The sequence below is a fragment of the Parasteatoda tepidariorum genome, chromosome 3 (genome assembly GCF_982258835.1).
Source record: "Parasteatoda tepidariorum strain Cologne lab strain chromosome 3, Ptep-v5.0, whole genome shotgun sequence".
Lineage (NCBI taxonomy): Eukaryota > Metazoa > Arthropoda > Arachnida > Araneae > Theridiidae > Parasteatoda > Parasteatoda tepidariorum.
Genome location: NC_141757.1, coordinates 29,728,545 through 29,732,126, shown reverse-complemented (window position 1 = coordinate 29,732,126; position 3,582 = coordinate 29,728,545). Strand labels below are relative to the sequence as shown.

At 26.8% G+C, this 3,582-nt stretch overlaps 1 long non-coding RNA gene across 1 annotated transcript; it reads left to right on the top strand.

The window, feature by feature from the left end:
• The first annotated feature begins 245 nt into the window (after nt 1-245).
• On the top strand, nt 246-2,203 carry LOC147813490 (uncharacterized). The gene is made up of 2 exons (XR_015432473.1): nt 246-660; nt 1,904-2,203. It is a non-coding gene; the product is annotated as an uncharacterized LOC147813490 (long non-coding RNA).
• Nucleotides 2,204-3,582: the final 1,379 nt, after the last annotated feature.

The following is a 3,582-nucleotide window of genomic DNA, read 5'->3' as shown; positions in this document are numbered from 1 at the left end:
ATCAAAGTCATGATGGCAAAAAAAAATATTATTAATTGTATCACTTTAAATTTTATTATAAGTTGTTATTAATTTTTATTGATTTATTATTATTATTGAATTTATACTAAACTAGAACTATTCGCAAAATAAATTAATTATTTTAGGTTTCAAACAACTTCATAGCAAAAGAAATACATTTACATAAATTAAAAATTCATGTAAAATCTCAAACCTTTTACCTTCAAACATTAACCTCGCCATCATAAATTTATAAATTTCAGTCCCTTTTTGAAATTTGTTTTAAATAAATTTAGATCATAAAACAAAATAAACTTTTTTGAATTAAATAAGTAAATTTGTTTTGTAGAAACATAGTTAATTCAATCCAATTGAATCTATAAAAGCAAAAAGGAGTTATTAATTCAGAAACGAAAGGGGAGCATGCAAAATACGAGAATCGACTTTTAATCGTTCGTTAAATCTGTTTTAATCGTTCGTTAAATCATATCAATCTGCCTACACTCCCAATTTTGAGAAAGTTCCTTTTCAACTTTTTCCCCAGTTCATTCCGTTTCTCAGTCTGAAGTTACAGCCAATCACATTACTTCGACTTACGTTCAATGTTTACAATAGAGCGTCATGGAAAGAATGAAGCATATTATGGGGAGAAATATTTTAGTAAGTGTAATTTTTTCTTTATTTCTTACTTTTATTTACATCTTTGTTAGTTACAGAAATATTAAAACGTATGCTTGAGTTTTATTGATATTTTAAGCTATCTATACATGTATATTATTCTTGAATTATTACTGCATGTGCATGCATAGGTAGGGTTACGATATACTCGTATATCATATACAGATTCCATCCATTGCATGAGAAGAAAGTATTTTTTCTGGGTTTCTTTATGAGACTTTAATAGAAGCACATTGTTCACATGTTATTTACATAAATTCCCATTAATATCATCGTTAGTAACAAATTAATTATTTATTTAGTTGTGTATAATATTTTTAAACTTTGCATTATATTTTAAGTGTTAATCACAAATTCTTTTGTTATTTTTAATGCTTTTCCTGAACTGTAGCCAAAAAATATGAAGCGAAGCTTGATAACAATATTTAAAAAAAATATATATTGATTTTAAGGTAAAGATATGTCTAAAAACTTTATATACAGTGAAATTTTTTTTTTTTGCTCTCTGAAAGGCAATTTAATGTTTGGGTAATCTAAATTTATATTATTAGTATAATTAATAACTAAATGATATAATTAAATATTTTTTTGCTACTCTGTCTTGACTGTGTTCAAGCAAATGCAAAAAAAATTTTCAATTATTAAATATTTTTATAAACAATAATTATTTTTAGAAGTATTTATTTTTATAAATAATTACTTTTCTATTTGCATTTAAATTTTCTTTGTTTACTCCATTTTTGTTATGGGTTAAAAACAATCCTTACACTTTCTTATGAATTTAATCTTAGCTGGATTTAACTTTTTTTTCTTTTCTTTAACATGTTGAATGCCACGCTAATTTTGCATTAATTTCTTCCAACCTAATTTCTCCTAACCTTCTTCTTAGTAATGATAATAATATAAAAAAATTAGGAGCATTAAAAATTTATTCTAATTATGCGTTTCTAATAATCTAGGCTTCGCCGTTCATTGGTGACCCCTGGGGCGCTACAAACAAACTCAGTGCCAGTCACTGGTGACCCCTATGGCATTCAACGTGTTAAATTAGTTCAATAATATTAAATTATCAATAATATTAAAATTAAAAATTATTTTGGCTAAACCTATTCTTAATGTAATAAAATCTTCATGAATGTATTTGTGTACATTGTGATGAAAACTTTTAACAACTTATTCAAATAAAATACTTTTACATTGATAAGTTCTGTTTAAAATTTTCTAGCTGAATGGAATGCATGACAAGACTTGTATTTGGGGTACATGGAGAAGAAAACCAGGCAAACATGTCACGGTTAGTCTGGCGTCATGATCCGTCTACCACTAAGGATATTTTACGTCGGCACTGTGGTCAGTGCAAACTTTCTATTCCTTGAGCCATTGCGACATTTCTGGATATGATAAAGCTGATCACTTCACAAATACTGCTGTTAATTTCCTCCACTCGTTTTTACTCTCCACCATTTGATGATATCTTCTCGACCATTGTAAGAGTGATAGACTAAAAAATGAATGAGCCAGACGTGGATGCTGCGAAAAAGATTTGGTTAGGCCTCCTCTGCAATGCGTTACTATTGCTCTGAATTATTTTGACTATGTTAAGTAGTGAAAATTGAAAAAGAGTGTGTGATTCGGTTTTTTCAAAATTTGAAATATGTTTTAATTTAAAAGTTCTGTGCGAAACATGTGAACTTTTTTTATAAATACCTACATTACACAAGTCCTAATATACTCTTCACTCTGTATAGCAAATTTATCTGTATATTATTATCTTTTACTATGACGTTTTATTATTTTCTCTTAATAATGCTAATTTTATTTAATTTTAAACTATAATTTTTTGCAAATTTGGATTAGGTTATTCTTACTGTTTAATTTCCCATTGTATTAAGTATGATTTTCCATTATAATTTTGCTGCTGTTGTTGTGTTTTATTTGTTTACCTGCTCTTTTTAATTACTGACCTTTAATTATGATATTACTATCTATATATACATAACCCATGCTAAGGATTTAAAATTATTAGCCAGTTTTTAAAATTCTAAGCCAAAGGTAAATCTTAAAAATTTTTTTATGATTGATTTTTTCTGTAGGAAAATGCATATTTATTATAAATTGAATTATTTTATAAAAATGCAACTACAAATTAAGAATCATTTTGCTGTTGGGGAGGAGTAAATGAACAATGAATGGATACATTTTTCTTTTTGTTCAAAAACAGCATTCGCCAATACTTTCCCCAAAATAACATTTTTGTTTTGCCAAATTTCAAGTTTAGCATATTTGGTAAGATGACAAATGCTTAGCACAAGCTATCCATAGATAAAAATCAAATAAATGGTATATCATTTGTGTGTATAAGGATTTAAAGCCTATGGTATACTTTAAGATTGTTCTGTCATTTTTTTCTTTCTTAAATATTGAAACTTTTTACTCTTAGAATGCTATGTCAAACACAATGGGGGGGGAGGGGGGTCTTGAAATGACAATAAATTGACTTGTTTATTTTAGTCAGGTTTTTGGCTATCTATAAAGTAACATTTCTAATCCATCCATCCATCTCCAAGACATTTTTTTGTGTAGTATTGTAGATTCAAAAATTATTGACAATAATTTTCTAACATTTTAATTTATTGTTTAAAAAAATTTAATTAACTATAAAGAAGCTTAAAAAAAAGTTAATTTGTTTTTATAAACATAATGCAAACTATAGTTTTTGATAAAGTGTTAACTGATGTCAGTATTTTATTTCTTTGTATAGATCAGGTGACTTAACTTATTTACCCAATTGTGTATCAATGTTTTATTTTCCCGCTCAGAGCTGTTCACTAACAATCCTGTATCAAACTGTAGTAACACACAGTTTGATACGCTTGTTTTAAGAATAAACCGGTTTTTAAAACA